The sequence below is a fragment of the Tribolium madens genome, unplaced genomic scaffold (genome assembly GCF_015345945.1).
Source record: "Tribolium madens isolate multiple individuals breed KSU strain unplaced genomic scaffold, Tmad_KSU_1.1 Scaffold_11;HRSCAF=98;Tcas5.2_LG3b, whole genome shotgun sequence".
In the NCBI taxonomy this organism is placed as follows: Eukaryota; Metazoa; Arthropoda; class Insecta; order Coleoptera; family Tenebrionidae; genus Tribolium; species Tribolium madens.
The window spans coordinates 208179-230149 of NW_025400975.1; the positions used below are offsets into that span (position 1 = coordinate 208179).

The following is a 21971-nucleotide window of genomic DNA, read 5'->3' on the forward strand; positions in this document are numbered from 1 at the left end:
TTTTAGGCTGTCTGCTGAAACCTTCTAATTGACTTAGGTAATTTATCACAACATTCAGGTTTTATCAGTTTAGAGGTGGAAAAGAGAGATGTTAACTATTATTCTATCTGCGACAACCTTTATTATAATGAGATGTCACCTGTTTGCATTTAAAACAGATTTATGTGTTTAAGAACCGTAAGCCGGAAGCAGCTGTTGTTAATGAATAAATAATTGTTGCTGTTTTTTTAATCAGATTCATGTTCGGTGGAATTTAAAGGTCTTTGTGGGACCAAATAGCAATAAACAATTGTACTTTCATTTTACAGTTTGTTAATTAAATCATTGTTAATTAAATCGTCGTTGTCAACATTTTTAGATGGTTTTATCGTAATTAAATCATAAGTAACTGTGCTAATGAAATTTTTAAGGGATCGTGGGAAGTGAAAGTGAATACGTTTACTTATTTAAATGAGACTAAAAATCACAATAATGAACACACAGGCATTTGTTACATCCGAGAATTGTTCTTCTTAAGCACGTATGAAGTGTTTTACAATTTCTCTTTTCCCGTATGTGGAGGAATGTTACAAAATTGTTTTTTTTTTGTAAAATATTTATTACTGTTTTTTATCCTCATTTGCAAAATAAGTGTAATGTTAAAAACAAATTAAGTTTACATAAAGCTCTGTCAATAAAATTGTAGTAAGAACAGCCAGAAAGACATATTTTTCGACCTACCTCAAAATAAGTTTTATTTTCTTTTTGATTTTAAAACCTATTATTTATACCTAACAGTCTTTGTTAAGAAATAAAAAATAAACATCCGTTTATGTTAAAATTCAGCCAAAAATACACCCTTTTCGTTGACTGCTATAGATAAAGTTAGGTTCATTGTTGCCAGTTTAAAAAAAATAAAATTCACCAAATCCGAGCTGAAAAAGTTTCCAGATTTATACCTATTTTCACTAGATTACAAGATTATGATTTAATCTTTGTAAAAGTGTCGAAAGTTTATATTTCTATATAAACTGAGCGTAAAGATATAATTGTATAATCATTCTTTATAACAATTTAGTGTTTTTTTAGACAAAAACGGAGTTTTAAGAAAAAAAATCTGTTGAAATTCTAAAAAAAAACAAAAGTGATATAAGCAAAACAAGCTAAAAGTTTATCATTTTCGATTTAAGTTTGTAATTTTTAGCCTGTTTAAACAAAAACGTGCTTAAACATTGGGGTAAGGCAAAAACAAAACCTTTAGGTCAATTTTTGGCTTGTTTTTAACGAAATGTGGCAAAATAGTTGTGTTTCTTCTTGAAAAATATACCAACAATACCATTAAAAAAACAACAGGAATTATTTATTTGCGACTATATTTAAAAAAAAGCAAACAGAACAATTTTTATTTAATTTGATGTTTTTTTAATTATATTTTGGCAAAATAATCAAGTTTCTGGAAACAAAAACGTGGAAAATGTTCATTTATTTTTGACTTAATTTAATTATTATTTAATCTTAATTGAGAAATTAATGTATTATTTTTTTGTCGTAACCTCAACCGTAACAGTGTTTTTCATTTCTAAAAATATTACCAGATCAACATGAAAACTATTTAAAAAATAATTTCCCTTATTTTGTACTTTTGAATATTTGTAGATTAATTTATCTGTGTTCTGTGAATTAAATAAATCAAAACGGGAAAAATAATACATTTTATTTTTTTCTTTATGAATTCACCGGATAAATTCTTGATTAGTTTCACTAAAACTGAATAATCCTACTGATGTTCACTGACTGGAAAAATTGGTGCCGAAAAAAGTCACTCCTGAAGGATTTTAGTGTGTTTCATAGATTTTGAAAAGTATTTTTTTAATATTATTTTGCGATCATACCCATAAATTAGTCATCAATGTTCTGATGTAAAAATTTGCACAAATTTCTTCACCTCTTTACTGCTATAGTGCTATATGAACAAAACCTTGCCTCAACATGTTAACGGTAACGTAAATTATTACCATAGAAAGACCTATAATTATTAGTTTATCTCTTACTGTCTAATAGTAGGAAATCTTGAGGGTTATTGGGTAATATAATATTATCTGAATGGTATATAATTAACAAATTGTAATATTAAAGCTGCAGACAAAATATAATGGCATGTTATAAAAGTAAATCAAATATTTATTATATAATAGGTAATTATTTTTAAATTAATAATGGGAACTGTATATTATAAGGCAACCTACTTAAAAATATAAATTATAATTTCATTCACAAAAACTGACTACATTTTGAAATTCTATAGACAATAAACAATATACCTACATTTTTATTATTTATTATGTATGTTGCTTTGTTATTTTATTTTTTGTTTGGTGAAAAAATTACAAATATTAATACTTTTAATTAGTCACATGACCAAAAAAATGATCGTACAAAATACTGACCCTAAGTGAAAACTCCATGAAATGTCTTTTTGTCCTTAAAAAGGACTAATTTTAATGGAGTTTTTTTTAAAAACTAAAAGTTTTTTAACTTGTGCAAAACACTTTTTGCAGGTTGACAATTCATAATTGACAGTTTACTCCAGTGTTGTCAGATTTTTCGTTTAAAATAACGAGCCACCATACAAAACCACGAAACGTTATAATACTTATAAATAGAAAACAGATATACGTTAGCAATAGGATTACATTAGGACAATAATTTGGCAACACTGTTGTCAATGTTTGCAACTCACAATACACAAAATTGTGGTATAATGAACTACTTTAGTGCCGATTTTAGACTTTTTATTGACGATTTCGGAAAAACACATTTCTCTCATTTTTTAAGTTTAAAGTATTTTTATATTGACAATATAAACATCAATCACTTCTAAATCAGTTTCGGTCTCTTGGTCACTGTGGCAGGATGCTGATAATTCCCATAATAACCAGTATCAAACTTGTTTTAATAATTACTTTGCTCATAAGATGCTCGAAAAAAATTATAATGAAAATTTTTAAACTGCCATTCTTTATCTATAGTATCGGTAATTATTATTTCAAAGACGTTGACAAAGTAGAAATTGATTTATAATTTTCAAATTTTATCCCTAACCTAAATCAAGGTAATTTATGCTCCACGCTTTGTTAATTTCAGTGATGGCAAATTATTTGCATAATAATTTAACCCGAGCCAAAGGCAAGTTATTTACTATTTTAGTACGAATTTATTCGACCACCTTGTACGAGCATGAAATCTGGTTGTCAGACAGCGTGAACTCCGTGAACCACCCTTACCGGAAGTATGGTCAATGAACACCACCGACTAATACCTCCATTCCGAATGTTATGCTGTATACAACACACATGCCAGCTATTCTTTCTACACTGTACTTGTAATAAGTTAAAAAGAGATGAGACGAGGTGTGAAATGTGCGTAAAAATAGGATTTTCGTTTTTAGACGCTAGGAAAGAGTTGTTTCCGGTGAATCAACGGTTTTAATGAGTGCGTATTTGATTAAACCCTCATGGGTATGTTTGTATTATTCTTTATACAGGGTGATCCGGCTAAGTCCCACATTAGAAGTATTGGGACTATTGAATGATATTTAAAATTTGTAAACCGATTAGGTCTAAAACAATGAAAAATTTTCAAGATGGTGGTTATACCGGAAGTGGGTATCAAGTTTGGTATTTTAATTAGAATGCTATGTTTTTTATTGCGTTTTTGGATTTCCTGAGTAATTCTAGGAGAGTTATTATTGATCTTCCCTACACACCTAAGTTTTTGTTTTTGGGATTTTCAATTTCAATTAAATACACCGAGGGACCGTTAAAAAATGTATACCTACAACTAATTCTAATTATAAAAAATTTCACCAAAATTGTATTGTTTTTAGATTAATTCTTGTAATTCTAACTTAAGTAACTTAAATAAAATCTGTTGAAATTCTCAAAAAAAAAACAAAAGTGATAATTTTTGGGCTAATTTTGTAAGTTTTTACCTTTTTTTAACGATATTTTGTAAAATAATAATTGAGTTTCTAGCTGAAAAACGTGTTAAAGCACTTGAGAAATGCAAAGATTACAAAATTTTCGACTTAATTGGTTGATTTTTTCATTTGAAATTTTAACATAAAAACATGATTAAAAAAAAGTATTTTGACCAAATTTTGTGATTTCTCAGCTTATTTTTGTTTTTGGGGTTTTTAATTTCAATTAAATACACCGAGGGGCCGTTAAAAAATGTGTGCGTACAACTAATTCCAATTATAAAAAAATTCACCAAAATTTTCTTGTTTTTAGATTAATTCCTGTAATTCTAACTTAATTATCGTAATTCCAAAATAATTCGTGCAATTCCAAATGCAATTCCAAAAAATTGTAAATATGTGGCAAGCTTGATTCTTACCTTCAAACTTCAAACCAGTGTTACCAGAGGTCTGATACAATTTCAGTAGATCTGGTGATTTTTGTGCTAGTTTGGTGATTTAGTGAAAACGTTGCTATTTACACGTTTTTCAACCAGAAACTTGATTATTTCGTCAAATTAAAAAAAAATCGAAAAACCACTAAATAACCAATAACAAATAGTTCTACTTGTTTTTCACGAGACTTTATAAACGGGGTCAAAAATGACACTTTACTTTTGTCGTTAATTGCGGTTAATTTGAAAAAAATGTATACAATTATTTCCAATTACAAAAAATTCCACCAAAAATATTTTGTTTTTAAATTAATTCCCAAAATTCCAACTTAATTATCGTAATTCCAAAATAATTCTTGCAATTACAAATTAATTTTGATAGTTTTAAGAAATTCAACCTAATTTTTAAAAGAATAAATTATCTCTGATAATTTCAAATAGAGTTCTAGTAATTCCAAAAAGTTCCAGTAATTCTAGAAAAAAATTAGTAATTTARAAATAATTCTAGTAWTTCAATTCCAGTAACTCTATTATTTCGTCGTAATTCCATTGTTTTTAGATTATTTCGTATAATTTTAAGCTTAATTCCAACTTAATAATTCCAGTAATTCCAAACTTTTTTTAGTCATTCCAAAAAAATTCCAGTAATTTACAAATAATTTCGATAAGTAATTAAAAAAAAAATCTACTGAAATTTTTCAGTAATTCTATTGATTAATAGTGGATATTGATTAATAATGGATTCATCGTAATGACATTGTTTTCGGTTTAATTCCTTTCATTCTAAATTAATTCCAAAGTAATTCCGTAATTTCAACTTAATTTTCCCAATATCAAAATAATTTCTCTGTAATTCCAAATTAATTACGATACTTCTAAGATATAGGTACGACGTAATTTTGTAGTTTACAAGTAATTCCGGTAATTCAATTTCATTAATTTTTGTAATTCCAAATTCCAATTCAGAAAAATTTCACCGAAATTCAATTTGAGTAATTCTATTAATATTAAATTTTCAGATTAATTCCTACAATTTCTGATAGTTTTAAGAATTTCAGTGCAATTTTCAAAAGAAATAATCTCCAAATTCTAAAAAAAAACAAACAAAATTTACAAGTTATTATAGTGATTCCAGACAATCCAATAATAATTTTAATAATTCCATAAACTTCCAAATAATTTCAACCAATACGATTAAATTCCAGTTTGTACAACTAATTCCAGAGCTAATTGATTAAGAAATAATTAAAAATGGAAAAGTATAGATTTTTGAAGAGAAAGGTGCAATTCCAAAAAGTTTCAAAAAAGTTCGAAATCGGTTAAAAACTTTCCAAAATTACTTAAGTAATTCATAAACGCAATAAAAAACATAGCCAGACCTAATCTGGACACCCTGAATGTTCTTTTTTTCCTACTTTTTTTTCATTCTCACACATTCTCATTACTTATCTCTTTCACATGATTTAATACCGGTGGGATATTCTTCATTTTTTCTACTCTATGGTGTCACATTCCTCTGGTTCTGTTTTTGCCCACGAATGCTTGACAACTCCATAACAAAGTTATGCGATTTTTCATGCGGTTTTACAATAATTTTTTACAAGATTATTGAAAATGATATCAAACCCATGACGAGACCAGCAACCAACAACCACAGACGCCAACTTTCTTCAATCGTCAGGGGAAGTCTTGTTGGTTTACGGTCCGTTTGAAATTGTGAAACAACAAAAACACTAAGAAGAAGTAAACGTGTGTATTGTTGGTTCCCAAATGTCGTGCCAGTAGAATGAGCGGTCAATGCCAGCAATTGCGAAAGAACTAGCAAAATAGACAAGAATGAACGATGTTTGCTTTGTTTTGTTGTGAATGGTAAGATAGCATATCCGTTGGTACGGTAATAAACATCTCCAACTTCCTGTAATAGTCATTAACATACAACACGGCCTCCGAATACAATGTATTCGATGACAAATAGCCCACCATGGAAAGTGAAAATGTAAAACATTTAATTGATAATTTGCTAGAACAAAGTGGTTGATACCTTCTTACGGTAATTTAATTGCTATTGTGGGCTTCAAAAGGAAATTACAACAGACCAACAAGACAAGGACCTTGGTTTATAGTACCTAACATAATGGGTTTATTAATTAGAGTTATTTATTATAGTATAGTTAACATTTTTTGTGGTAAACAGAAAAAAACAAGATTCCTTTTCTGTTATTAGGAAATAAATTAGCATATCTATCACTTGAGGGCTACATGGGTACAATAATTTTGGACAGTTAAGAATAGTTTTATTAGTTATTTACGTACCAAAAGAATTTGAGGGATTAACGATGTTTGCATACAAATTTTTTCTCTCAACAGACCAAATTTATGGTATAAGAAAATGATGAAGCCAAAATATTTAGTTCATCCAATTTTAAGAGTAAAAATCGGTATTTCATTTATTTTATTCTTGAGAGAATAAAGTATCTACCATATCAGTCAAAAACGAGAGAAAATAATTAAAAACTCTTCTTTGAGGTTTTGGATGAATTTTTCCTTTTGTCTCCACTTTTCTCATAAATCTATTTCCGTTGAAGAAATAAACTGTGGTTTTTTCGAGTCGTTCAAACCGCGAGTCTGCTTAAAAATAGAAGACATTCTTACGCATCGTTCAATCTTTATTTGCTTAAGGGGGTATTGTATCTAATTACACTGATGCAACGATGAGGATAAATTAGATTGTCTTTATTATACAATTTATTATTTGTCAGCGTGGCGGTGAAATAGACTGAAACCAATTTCTATTTCAATTTTTTGACAGTTTGCTTAATTTGAGTGACACGAAATTGCTGAGATTAAGATTAGTCACTGTCTTTAATTAACGGTAAAAGATTTAATCAATTGCTTACGAATTTCAAATATTAAAATTGTGACACATGCATTGTAATAGTTTAAAATGTTATATTACGAGTAGATTTTGCATCCAATACCCAATTTTTGTACTTAAAATGACTAAAAATTTAATTAAAACAGTCAAAACAAATTTACTACTACGGTAGAGTCTCGTTATCCGAATTTGAAGGGAACGGATTACCAAAAGTTTAAAATGTTTAAAATGTGTGCACCAAGTTTTACATGAGTAAGATCATTAAAATTAATTTTTTCAACATTAAAACAAAGTAATTGCCTGAATATAACTAAAGTGGTTTCTCAGGAACTAATAGATTTTAGTTTTTATCAAGAACCTTTATCACTCTTTATATCCATAACGGATCTTTATAAGACTATTATTTTTTTGACACAATGTGGAATATGTGGTTGCATTTTTTGCAATATTTATAAGACACTCTGTATAATATGTACATAAATTTATTTGATTTTGATTAAATATTGTAAAAATAAAACATGCAGAGTGCGCCAGAACTCGCGCCCCAGAGAAAAATGCCATAAAAGGTAAGATACCAGGAACATGGAAAAAAGGTTAAAAAAATTTTATCTATAAAAATTTTGAAGTTATGAGAGTTTAAATTTTGCACTTTGACTCTATTTATTTCTGTTAGATAAATAATTTTCCAAGTTTTTTTGCTATAGGCTATTGAAAGAGGAAAGAAGGAAGCTGTATCCTAAATTGTAACTCATTTTAATGCTATTTGTGGCTTTTATTGGCAAAGTTTTTGCCCCTTTACTAAATAATTGTAAAAAAACATATAAAGGATCATCAGTATCATTAAATAGATATAAAAAAATGTCAAATATTAAAAAATAAATGTCAAAATTTTTGACTGATAGAATTTTTTAAACATTTTTTCATGATCCTGGTATCTTATCTTACTTGAATTTTTTTTTCTGGGGCGCGAGTTCTGGCGCATCCTGTATGTAAAAATACCTAGCTCCAATTTTTTTTTTTTGGATTCCGTCTGTTTTGTTCGAATTAACTGGATATCAAGATAACAAGGTCCGGATTCGCTAGATTCCACTGTATTTACTGTTTTACAAACTTTATTATAAAATTATAATTAAATTATTTAAATTGTATTATTTATGATTTATTATATTACTATTTATTCTCTTCATTTATTATTATTTTAATTGTTAGCGCTAATCTTAATAGGCTTTTAGCTATAACCATAGAAGTTTATGTAATGAAAAATAACTAATTTAACTTTCACTGAAGTAACTCCTCTTAACACACCCTCAAGCTCCAAAGAACCTCACCTCATAACAAGAGAATAACCCTCCCTAAATTGTTTCATCAAGATCCTATAAAATGTAGGATTTTTCCCTTTTTTAATTGTTACCTCGTTTGTAACATTATTTAATAATTAAATTATTTATCATTATAAAATTTTTCGTGATTTGCGTTAAAAACCAGACTTTACAACTTGTGTTCCCAAGAGCGTAACAATCAATTTTAAACTTGTGAATTTAAAAATTAACAAATTTGAACAAATGTTTATACCATGTGGTGAGGCACTAATTCTTAACTCGGTTCGCAATTTGGCCTGCATAAATTTTTTGAATCGAGCAAAAATAGTATCAATTTCGACTCCAAACTGATATGATCATATAATATTTCTATATTATACAGAATGCCCTAACTAAAGTTTGCGTCCAAGTTTGGAAAAAATTTTGAAACAGGTCAATTTTAACAAATAAATTAAGTAAATAGGAAAAGGGGTCGAGTATTTTGAGGATATTTTGAACTGTTTATTCCATAAATTGAATTGTTTTTTCATAACCTTTTTAGTATTCTCTCACAAAAAAATTATTCAGAATTAAAAAAAAATGGTTGCATTGACATTTTTGGTCAACTTGCTCCCCTATTAAGTTAAAATTGACCTGTTTCAGCAGTTTTTCCGGAGTGCAAATTTTATTTGGGACAGCCTGCATGTAGTTGTAGATAAATTAACTTTATATTGTTTTATTCTTTGCATACGACTTATAGAGAGAGGAAAACCAAACGGTAAATGGATGAAAGCAGGCACAAACTGGAAAGATTAAGTATGAGATACAAATAAGGTTAGTCTCAATAGATCTAGTGATGTATAATAATGAGTAGTGTAAAATTGTGAACTGGGAAAAACTGAACTAATACTTAATTTTCATTTTATTTCAATAGTTTATTTTTATCATTCATTGAAATTCCGATACGAGCCGCGTAGCGGCGAGTTGAAGAACAAATGATTGTTTGAATGCCCTCCTAAGTGTTTTATACATTTTTTTATTCTGTGCTTTTTAAGACAAAAGGATTTTTTTTAATTTAGGGAATTTTGCGTCTGTTAGTGACACGTTTCACTGTTATTTATACGTTGGAAAATTCAATTCAAACTGACATCTGTCATTGTGCGTAATCTGAAAATGAATTTTCAAAATTTTTCATATGTTAAACAAAACAATAGTGTGGTTTAGATGACTTAATGAATATTGGTTGTATTCATGAGTATAAAAATATATATGTATACTAAATTTTTTCTATCCGTATTGAATACTAATTATGCGAAATTAACTACAAAGATAAAAGAACCCCAGAAATGGCTTTTGCCGCTGTCCATTTTCATAAACATTTCGCTAAAATTGATTTTCACTCAACGACACACAATATTAAAAATTCAATTGAATTTACATTAAAAGTAGACTGTGATGTTGAAGTTAAGTTAACAACAAAGTTGACAACACTGAATAATCTAGATTATAGAGAGAAAAGATGTTATAAAATTTAGCAGTTATCAAATGAAATCTAAAACGGGAACCTCTAATTATGAACGAATTTGATAATGGTGCCAACGTTAAAAAAACAACCTTTAGTATTGTTATCGTTAGCTGATTATCCCTAACTATTGATAGCTGTAAGTAATAATTTTAAATTAATTATAACAGTTGAGATTTGCTGAATTGCATCACTTATTTCAGGCAGTACCGCCTCTGTTGGCTTACATGATCCGATAAGCGATTTCATTATACGATCAGAAACCCCACAGGGTGTACGTTATTTATTCTTTGTAATTTATACTCGTGTCCGCTTTCAAGATTAAGGGAGTTTAAACAGTTAAACAAAACACTTCGAGGATTTATAACGCATAGACTTTAGTTTTCATCTTGAAAATACAATGTTCGCGACGTCTTAAGACTCATAATTTAATTTATGGTATTAATATGTTTGTCCATAGAAAAAAATGCGATTGATTATTTCCTCTCTACTTGCACATGCAGGTTTTCCTCGTACATTAAAATATTACCAGCATGGCTGAACAAAAAGTATCAAACCAAGCGTTTTTTAATCATTTGTCTTAAATAATAATAATTGACAATGTGATCGTGTTTTGAGAATGAAATTTTATGCGTTTTTTTTTTTCAATGGCAACTTATATGAATTTTTTTAAGTAGATAGTTGTAATAGTTAGACTAAAGCTTTTGTAAAAAAATATACTTAATGGGTTGCCGTTTGAAAAAATTAAACATTTTGCAGAATTCAAAAACAAAAAAATCGAAAAATGTTATTTTGAAAAACGTCATATTTTTATAGTACTCTGTATCAATTAGTTCTTTCAAAAAATAAATAGTTTAAGCAAAAAACACTTGGTTCTTCTATGGTAAATAACACAATCTCTTCAGTTTAAAACAATTAAAGATGGTTTTCTATTTTCTTTCAATATTTTTCAATGGAAAATATTATGTACTGACAACAAAGAACTTTATTATTTACGAAAAGACGACGATCTAGTTTTCTTCAACAGATAAGTGTAATTTGTTGGAGAAATCTTTTTATTGTAGTTAATTATTTAGAACTGAATAAACTTTAAATACGTATTATGTGCAAAACACCGGTCATATTCTGTCTAAATTGCCAGTTAACTACACAAAGAGTTTAAGGAACTTATGAATAGATACATAATTATTGATAACATTGTACAGCAAAACTGTACAGGTTTAACTACTATTAATTATATGTTTGTATTAATTATCTACATACCTACTTGAATAATTTTAGTGAATGTTCTCGTAAATTGTCCAAGTTAATACTACTTTGTTTTTTTACATTTAAATAGGTTATAAGTGCATTTATGGCTTATGTTGTTATGGTTATATGTATTCACATACCGGGTGTTCCGGCTAAATCCCATTTTTCAAAAATAGGTAACTCTATTATTTATAATTATTTTGAAATCGTATTTGGCCATATGAAAAAGAAATGTTTGATCTTTCTTTTGGTATATTCATTATTAAAAAAGTAATTAACAAACCCCAAAAATTTAAGGATACGTTTGGGAAATTTTTAATACTCATGACTCATTTTTTTTTAATAAAAGACTCCATCTTTTTCACTGAATAAAGAAGAATTTAATTTCTTTAAACATTTTTAAACATTTTCTATTCCTATGTTTAGTAGTTTCCAAATAATCTTGCCTTTTTTTAATGCGAGAAATTCATTAGTATCCATAGTTGTTTTGCCATGGAAATATTTTTCAGTTTTTTCACAACTGTGTTATTCCATTCGTAAATACAAAATAAATTCATTTAATTTAAGTTTTAATAATTTTGATTGTCATTTTTTTTTATTTCCATGCTAGACTATCTCAATTTCCCACACTATCAAAAAAAGTTACGAAAACTTGAAAACTACTAAACATATGTAGGAATTACAGATCGAAGAAGAATTAAATTCTCCTCCATGTAGTGAAGAAAAAATTGGAGCGTTTTATTTAGAAAAATTGAGTTATGGAATTTGCTCGAAAGTAACATTAAATGTTGGGGGTTTATTAATCATTTTTCGGTTATGAAATCACTAAAAAAAATTGAATTTTTTTAAGGGCCTAAACACGATTTAAAAAATAGATTTTTGAAGAGGAAGGTTCAAATTCTAAGAATTTCAAAAAAGTCTAAAAATCTCAAAAACGATTAATAATAACACTTGTAGAATAACTCGGGGAATCCAAAAACGCAATAAAAAACATAGGGCTATATATTTCTAATGTGGAGTTTAGTGGGAACACCTTTTATAAGACCAAACTGTTCCAAATCCAGCAATATTGTATGTAATTACTTCTAATTATGGTATTGGTCTTTTCTGATTTTCACTTTTGATTAAAAACCATCATAAAAGTCTTGTATGTAGATTAAATGTCATGTTTCAATCCCATTTTGCAATAAAAATGAAAGTCAATTGCATTTCTGTGCCAGCGAATTACTGATTGAAATGATAGTGAACGTCCTTGCCTTCTGACAATCGATAGTTTTTAATAAATGTAATTGGTCTCATTATGGATTACAATGACTGAAAAATTGCAATGAATAATAATAATAAATCGTGTAGTAAACAACGACAGATAACCATTTTAGGTATTTAACCTTGTTCTTATTTCATCCCAGACGTTAACCGCAGTAATCTGATTCTTGTAGTCAAAATGGTAACTTAAACCCCCCAAAAGGTTAGAATTACTACATCTCGTTGTGTGATACAGATATTAATAGGCGTGATGCATAATTAAACTTGTGCCTAACACACTTCCTCTTAGGATTTAACACTTTTAATTGCCATCGCGAGCAGGAAGTTGAACAAGTTCTGACAGCTAATACGAACCTTTCTTTTGTACCTGTCACACGCTTGAATGAAGTCTTAAGGAAAGCATAAAGCAAGTCTATCCTGCACGCAAGGTGGACTGTTTTTAAACTACTAATACGCTCTAGAAGTCTCATGAACCATTTTTCACGGCTTAACGCTTTTCTCAGACTTGACCATCTACCTGTTTTCAATTATATAAGTGTGTTAAATGGAAATCACAAGTCAAAAGTTTGGTGACAAAATTGGTTCGTCTCCGTTTTTGTATTTCGTCTAAATGATCTACTTAGTTTTCAAATTAAATGGTCTTTAACATTAATGATAGTTTTATATTTCAAAAAATATTGTGATTCGAAAAAAATCTAAAAAAAAATACAGAGTGCGCCAGAATTCGCGCCCTAGGTAAAAATGCCATGTAAGGTAAGATATCATTGTGGAATGATTAAAGTGATATTTCGAGAGAAAATAAACGTGGATTTATAGCAACGATCTTGTGACTCACACCAATTTAAAGTTGTCTTGTGTCAATTTCAACACCTTTGAAAGTACAGTGAAAAAACTTGGGACCGTTTCTGAAACACAATGCAAAATACACGATGCACATTTCCAAAAAATAATTATATAAAATTGTAAGTTCTCACTTGAATTTATACAATGTTGTAATGTTTTTGTGAAAGTGGGAGTTTACAAAATTATTATGAGTTAATCTGTGTAAATCAACAGCTTTATTAACTCACGATTACGTTTCCACTTTGCCGCAATGTAGACTTCTACTCATCCAAGCGAAAAAACGACTGAAAATGTGTTTACAAAAAATTTGTTCAACTAATTATTTGCTACTTGGTTTTGCTCACCTCTTGTACATTTAATTACTGATTGTTGTACAATTAATCAAGTTCAGCTTCAATTGTTTACACACAATTTTAATCAAATTAGTTATTTATATATCAAGGTGATTAAAAAGTATGGACCCAAGCATTTTTTTAAATATTTTGCCTCCAGAAAATAATAATTAATAAAACTTAAAATGCTATGAAAAGTGTGATTGTGTTTTGAGAAGCAATAAATTTTGTTTTGTTTTTGAGTAATGCTATTTTTTTGTCAAAATGGAAACTTATGTGAGCCGAGGACATTTTCATTCGAAACGCTGTTCATTCCAGAAATGCATACAAAATTTTCCTCCCAGCAAACTAAAGTAATAGAGAAGATAATTAAGTTGTCAAATAATTTTAGTTAATGCAAAATCACTTTATTTTGGCCGAATTTCGGACTCCAAATTCCATCACTTGAAAGAATTTAAAGACCTCCCATACTAAAATATTCTTGATCAAAAGGACAATAGAAACAAATGCGTCACGCTTCTCCCGATGTATGAATCTCATTATTAAAACCTCTCACAATTACCGTTAAAGGGTTTCAATGCTTTGATTTTATCTCTTAAGAAACTTGATTGAATTGAAAATAATTACTTTCATGAACAAATAATGTGCCGTGTGTTAGTGTTTATAGAGACACGAAATATTCTCTTTATTGTTCTTTTGCAGTTATGCTACGTTCAAAACCGCGTTTTCTATTTACTTGATGATCTGTGCAAGTTGCTAATTATAAAAATATTAAGGCAAACCAAAAGCGTGTTTCAAAAAACTTTATTATCACTAATTTAGTTTTAATTGTTTTTTTATGTGTCCTTTATACTTTGTATACCAGAGGTGAACAAATAGTATGACAAACTGTTTAGTTTTTGAAAAACTAATTAATGAATGATAACGCACTATAAAAATGTGACGTTTTATCAAGAATAAAATTTTTCGAAATTTTCTGTGTTCAGCAAAATTTTTATTTTTTAAATGGCAATACCATAAAACCTTTTTTTACAAAAGTTACAATCTGAAGAAACAACTATCTTACTATCTACATTTTATTCAGTTTTTTTAAAAAAAGTCATTTAAGTTGTCATTAAAAAAATATGCATAACTCAAAAACAAAACAAAACTTCATTCCCAAAATATGATCACTTTTATATCACTTTAATTATTATTTTCTGAAGTTTAAAAATATCTACTTTTTGTTCACCTGGTATATGTATTTGGGACATAAAAAGCAACAAGTTGGTCACCTCCAGAACACGAAACCGCTATGACATTCGACATTGTTTGGAATGTTGGGTCCACATCAAGATGGTCATTTATCTCAGGTAGATCCTCCGCATGTATTCTACCTTAACTTAATGATAAATCACCATGACCTTCATGAGTACAGCCTTGAACTTAGTCATGCGAACTTTGTGTGAATATTTGTGTGCACGAAATTCTTTGGGATAGACAAATTTCATGTTCCTCGAGTAGTAAAGACCATTACATATATCATTGTTCTTATTTCTTAAAAACAAATGTGCAAAGTTAGACTTAGTGGCTGAGAGTAGTATTGCCAGATCTGGTGATTTTCACGCTGGTATAATGATTTGCTGAAAACTTTTGTAAAAATTCTACTGATGTAGAAAATTTGGTCAAAGATACTCTTTTTGTATTTTTTTCGAGCTTCTTCTACGTTTTTCAATCAGAAACTTGATTATTTCGCCAAATCTCAAAAAAGTGCGATAAATTACTAAATTGCTAAAAAAAGTTCTATTTGTTTTTATAAGATTTTACTAAACAGGGTTGAAGATTGTAATTTACGTTTGCTTTTTTCGAATGTTTTATTAGGTACATTTTTCACAATTATTTCGCAAATTTCATTAAAAACAACTCAGAAATTCAAGGAAATAGGCCCAAAATGGCCTTATTTTCGTCTTTTAGATGATAAAAACAAAAATAATTCGTAAAATTTTGTTTCAACAGGCTAAAAAATTACAAATTTAAATCGAAATTCATATTATTTTTAGCTTATTTTGCTCGAGTTACTTAATTTTTGAACCATTATCTTATTTATTTTGCAAAATTTTGTTTAAACACGTCTAAAAGCCACAAAAAATTGATACTGATGTCAATTTGTTTATTTCACTGTAGTTTTTGAGCAAAATTATGACAAAAATAAGTCGAGAAACCACAAAATTTGGTCGAAAGTACGTTTTTGTACTAAAATCTCGGCTTTTTTGCGACATACCAAAAAAACAACAAATTTAATTATTTTATTTTTTATTAATTTCACTTTTCTCGGGCGTTTTGAAACGCAATTATTTCGAAAAATTTTGTTAAAAACAATCCGAAAAATCATAGAATTATTGCAAAAATGATCTCATCTTTTCTTTGTTGAGAGTTCAAGCAGATTTCTGCGAAATTTTTCCAAACCGAGTGTAAAAACCACTAAATTGTTATAAAAAAAAGATATTATATTTTACCTTAATCTCACGCTTTAATCAGTTTACGTAAAAAATCGTCAATTTTTAACACTATTGGAAACATTCAAAATCGTACTCTTGTAATCTGGTGGAAATAGATGTAAATTTTTCAAGTGGAACCCGATGAATTTATTTTTTTTTTGAGCTGGTAACACTGGTAGAGAGACGATCTCTAGGAAAGCTGAGAGTTTTACATTTTCAACTTCACAATAACCAATTAATGTCTCAAATGTTGTGTTCAATGGAGACTTTTAATTAAAATTTATTTATTACAGCGCTTTGGCAACTATACAATGAGCCAATAAAATCTGTGAGAGCAGGAGCATTTCTTCAAAGTAATTGTGTTGTTAGTGCTTTTCTTTCTTTATTTTTGACATGCAATTTACTCTCCAAATTTAATTAGATGTTATTAACATTTAAGTTATAATTTACATCCACATTATTTTGTATTACAGACTGAGCTATATTATTAGTTTTTGTTTCTAATTTCTGAAATAATGAATATATGACCAAAAATACGACAAGAAATATAGTCACCAGAAATTACATAAAACTTACATAAGGATTACTACATTATAATATTATATTATTGTTACTCTACTGTATTTGTGGATCACATGCTAATTAAGAAAGTAATATTTGACAAGCAATTTCTCATACTGTGTTGTAATCTTGTAAAATCGAAAAAATAATGAATAAAACCAAATTTTTGTGAAATCATTTTTATTAAGTATTTTTTTATGATCACTGTTTTTATTCTTCTTTGACAATTATTAGATTTGGCCATCAGACAACGGAAATTACAAGAAATAAGCATCGTTTAGAAAATCTGTTTATGGAGAGTGTATTAACCTTCTAGACAACGGCTCATTAATTTGATGTTTTATTTAGTTTTTTTTTTATCTAAGGTTGCAAATTACTAATCTGTGCAAATTGGATTTTCTTTGGTTAAGTAAATACATATTATATATTTTTGTACCACCAAGTATAGCTACTGTTTAGCAACCGTGTAATTTTTAAACAAAGAAAGTATTTACGCTTAATTATACATTTTGTTTTTATGAAAATTTTAAGTCTTGACTAACATTATTATACTCGTAGGTACCTAAATTTTGCAAGCTCTGGGTGTTATGTTTTAACTGACACACAAGAATCTATCATTTTGTGACTTTTTTTAGACATTTTTTTAAAAATAATACTACTTTTGCTATTTTGTTTATATTGGTTAAATATTGAAAGCGATTTTTAGCTTTTTTTTCAATATCAAGAAGTAGATTTTTCTAAGAAATTTTTTATTTAATTGATCACTACCTTATGTAAAAAATTGAAGTGCAATAACTAAAAAGAGTTTATTCTTAAATCTTTTACTTTGTTTTTAATGATTTTATGTAAAGTTTGTGATTGTATTTTTTTATTTTCTTTAACTTAAATTCTTTGCTAAAAATAATTTTGAGAAAAACGGTTTTAAATAATGGTAAAAAAAGATGAAAAAATCACTATACCACTATAACATTATTTATCTTCTGAAGCAATTTTGTAAAAACAAATTTTTGTTCGTTTTCGTACTTCAAAAAATTATTACTGAAATAGTTTTTTTGATTTTTTCTTAAAGCTTTTTTACGTCTAGTAGCATATTTTTTGATTACTTTGAAAATTCAGACAAATGATTTTTTATTCACCAACGGAAATTGTCAATTTTGAAAAAAATTGATATTTTTGACACACATTAAAAAAATTAAGCCGATAGGTTACTTAGTTAATAAAAAAAATAGTTGCAACATTATATTATAACATTGTTTGGAAATAATAATACTCGGTTAAAATTTCGGCTATCGTCTCGATTTTCAAGTTTTAGGGCCGACGCAAAAATAAATATTTCTAATTGATTAAAAAAAAATTTTGCTAGTGCAAAGTATAGAGAATTATATAGATTTCAATTTGATGCTTTAATAATGTTCAAAATTTTTAGCGTAAAAACCGAATTTGTAAAAAAATCAATTAGCTTTACAAAAGAGCCCGGGTACGTCAGTCCAGGTTAGAAATATTTATTTTTGCGCCGGCCTTAAAACTTGGGACACCCTGTACAACCGCATATCTTATTTGCTTCTTACTGGCTTTAAAATAACTATAATAATGTGACGTAATTTTGTAGTTTTTTGTTATTGTCAAATAAAGTTTGAATTTTTTAATAATAAAATAATAACCTGGCATGACTCATGTTGTCGTTCGGATAATTAAACATTCCGGAAATAATTATATTAAAGCATGTCTTCGTTGCACTGCGTTGGTAAAAGTGAAACATTTTTGTATTTTTAAAAGTGGATTCAACCAATCATAATGAAACAATTTTTCATCGTGTCCTGACTGCTCTATTTGCTAGTTCTAGCTTTGATGCTCGCAAGATAATTAATTTTGGTGTTTTTTTTATCTATTTTCGTATACTATCTAAGAAAGTATTACAGCATGACGTTTCACTAAATTAAGTTGATTACAAGCAGTTCTTTTCAGACTCCGGATATCCACAAGATTTTGTTCACAAATAGAAGTGAACCAAATTGAATTTTCTACAATGAAAAGCTTAACCATATTTCTTCAAAAAGGTTATAGCGTAAATCTAATTTTATGCCAATTACCTTTTAGCTTTCTGACGTCATTTGACGTATGTATGATGTTTATGAGATAAATTCAATTTTTATAACATTACTTTTACCGTAATGGTTTTCAGAGTTGAATATCCGAAGATACAACATATAAAGATCTATCTAAAATTAGCCTATGATTTTGAGGCTATGTTGGCAATACTGAAAAATTAAAGAAGACGTGAAACCTGTTCATGTTCATGTTTCATATTTCCTATTTTATTCAGTGTTTCAAACATAATTTTATTATTATTCAGAAAACAGGGTCATTCCACTTGAAATAAATTTCTTAAAATTTGACAGTTAATAATCTTGAACTAACAAAAGAATTGACATATGTCAAAAACGATGCTGTCATCTGTATACAGAGTGTCTCAAAACTTGCGCTCCAGAGAAAAATTCCAAGTAAGATAAGATACTAGGAACATGGAAAAAATGTTTAACAAATTCTATCTGTCAAATGATTTTGACATTTGTCCAAACATAAAAAAAATATCTTTGCAACAGAAATCAATAGAGTCAAAGCCCAAGTTTTAAACTCCTATAATTCCGAAATTTTTATAGATAATTTTTTTATAACATTTTTACCATGTTCCTGGTATCTTACAGTACATGACATTGTTCTCTGGGGCGCGAATTCTAAAACACCTTGTATAAATAAAGTTTTGCTCTACCATCTACCTATTGCAGTATTACATTTTACGTTAGGTATTTTTAACTTTAATATCACTTTTAAATTCAATAAAATTGAAATTTTAATTAGGTATTTTTTATTAACAAAATAAAAATTGACATTAAACAAATTGATACCAAAACCAAAAAAAAATAGAGAATGTATGTACAGGGTGATTGTTAATGATTGTGATTCTTATCCTGAAATTGGTGTCAAATTTAAATTCTTAGTTTGGCAACCTTGATTTTCAAATTCAAACGTCAAACTTTTATAGACCGCTGGCATTTTTTGTCCCAAACATTAATAATAATTATCCAGTAGTACAATTGCTCCTACTATAAATCGAAGCATTTTTATAAGAAAAAAAAAAAAAATAAACGCGTTTCGTAACGAATGGGAGACATGTTAAATATTTCAAGAAGTCATCTTGAAACACCTCTGCAATCTTATTAGAATACTAGACTAAAACACCCACGGCACTGGCGTCTGGATAGCTCGATCTCATTATGCAAATATGCAGTATTGAAAGTCTCATTAATTTATTTAACTGACATGATGAGGAAAACAAAACATTGTGTGAATGTGAATACATAAATTAGTTTTTAAGTATTTTCGAATATTAATAATAACGGTAAAATGAATTTCGAAAAGAACAGCTGAAAAATATGTTTAACATATACTCGTTTTCATCGACGTAGTCGTTGAAAGGGATCATTTTAAGGTGGCAACTATGCAAAAATTCAAACAATCCTAACCTCAATTTTCCACACAAATTATTTTTGTACCCCAGGTAGCAAAAAATAATTAAAATTAACAACTTAATTAACATAGGATAGCAAACATCAAGATTTTTTGTCATTATTGATGTGATTCAATTTGTTCTGAATGACATTAATGACACTTTATGTGTGAATCAGCCTGCATTTAGACTTCTAACCTACTTGATGCACATTAATATGAAAAAGAGTATATTTATTTTGAATATAATACAGGGTGCGTCAAAACGCACGCCCTTGGTCAATAATGAAAATGATTATTGACCTCGAGAAAAAAAAAACAACTTCACAACCTCTGAATTAAACAGAAAGAAAAAGAATTAAACGAAATTTTAGACACCAACCTGTCTTGTAACGACGATAATAAATTTTAACTAAACTATCGACATAAAGCCATTTAATTGTAAAAAACGGTAAAATACAGTGAATTCGATTGTGTTAGTACAGTTGTTTTCAGTTCTGTTATATACACATCGTAAAGACAAAACTAATTACAGATAGCTTGTATGAATTAACGAGTTGCTTTAAAGTGTACTTGTAATTTACCGACACGTCAAAAATATTTGTATGAATCGTTCTTCTTGTCTAAGAACTGGTATGTCACCGATGTCAAGAATTCCGTTAATATTTACAGTTTGGTATATATAGTTAGATGACTTTCGTGCAGATAAACGCAGAATCTTCAAATTACATTGTAACGGTGGTTAACCCAATTAAAGCCGAAATTTTTGGTGTAACGAATCATCAAATGCATTCATTCTTTTCACGATGTTTGTTAAATATGTAAAAGGGAGTATTTTGAATCTTTCCTTTGAACTAAGGTGTGTTATACAGGAAGTAAGCTTGCTATAATTTTATTAACGCAACTTTCTCTTTCATGTTTGGGGCATTAGCACATACGTTCCGTAAGAAAACTGCATTTGATGATGTTTTATGCAGAAAATATATTAACTTTAAGGAAATAGTTATTTATGTAGCATGGATATAAACAACTATTTTACGAGTAATCCCATTTATTTTAAAAATGTATACAAAAGATTTCTCCCAACACACCAAATTAATAATAACATAATTTGCCAAATAATGTCAAATAATTTATCGATTTTTTTAGTTTCAATTGCTATTTTAGGAGTACAAATCGATACCAAGGAGTTTGTTTTTGTCAAAAAACACTCCAAAAATTCAGTTTATTTGGCCATTTATTTGTTAAAAATTTTACATTACACAGGATGAACATAAAGTAAGGCACAAAATTCATATCTTTGTTATGGGTCATCGGCCATTTTCAAAAAAATCCTTAAAAATCTCGATTTTACATTTATGAATGATACATTTTGACATTGAGACGTCATTGGTTTATGGGTAGTCACGTCATTACAACTAATTCTAATTACAAAAAATTCTACCAAAATTTTATTGCTTTTAGTTTAATTCTTGTAATTCCAACTTAATTATCGTAATTCTAAAAAAATTCCTGCAATTCCAAATTAATTTCTATTTTAAGTAATTCAACGTAATTTTTAAAAGAATAAATTTTCCTCTAAAATTCCAAAAAGAATTCTAGTAATTTCAAAAAAATTCTAATAATTCTAGAAAAATATTAGTAATT

General features: G+C 28.1%; 1 protein-coding gene across 1 annotated transcript in view; it reads left to right on the top strand.

Moving 5' to 3' along the window:
* Positions 1–21971, top strand: part of LOC123005659 — a 28397-nt gene that overhangs the window by 1233 nt on the left and 5193 nt on the right. The window lies entirely within an intron of this gene.